This window comes from Palaemon carinicauda, chromosome 1 (assembly GCF_036898095.1).
Source record: "Palaemon carinicauda isolate YSFRI2023 chromosome 1, ASM3689809v2, whole genome shotgun sequence".
Taxonomy (NCBI): Eukaryota; Metazoa; Arthropoda; class Malacostraca; order Decapoda; family Palaemonidae; genus Palaemon; species Palaemon carinicauda.
This window is the reverse complement of record NC_090725.1, coordinates 289701909-289702295: the sequence shown is the minus strand read 5'-3', so window position 1 is coordinate 289702295 and position 387 is coordinate 289701909. Positions and strand designations below refer to the sequence as shown.

Genomic DNA, 387 nt, shown 5'->3' with positions numbered 1-387 from the left:
ATAATGGATAATGTCAGCTTTTTATTAGAAAATATAATTTAGACATTTCATTCAATATGTCCATGTGGTATAGGGCATGCTTTTAAAAGGATATTACTACAACACAAGATAATTTCATTGTAAGTTTGCTTAATATTTTCTTGTGATCTATAGTTTTCCTGAATTTAATTTAAACATCTCATTCAATCTCTTCATATGGTATAGTATATGCTTTTAAAAGGATATTACTACAAGGCAAGATAATTGCATTGTAACTTAGCTTAATATTTTCTCGTCTATAGCTTTCCTGATCGCCAGTATTTTAATTGGGTGAGGTTCTCTTGGGTGGTGACTGTTAGCTTTTTATGAGATAAGTTGATTTGGACATTTCATTCAATATGCTCATAT

General features: G+C 29.2%; 1 long non-coding RNA gene across 2 annotated transcripts in view; it reads left to right on the top strand.

The window, feature by feature from the left end:
- The window catches only part of LOC137645107 (uncharacterized), a 40115-nt gene extending 39959 nt beyond the window's left edge, over window positions 1-156 (top strand). For both annotated transcript variants that reach the window (XR_011045296.1, XR_011045293.1), the window contains exon 3: window positions 1-156. This exon is cut by the window's left edge and continues 363 nt beyond it. This is a non-coding gene — a long non-coding RNA (uncharacterized lncRNA).
- Window positions 157-387: the final 231 nt, after the last annotated feature.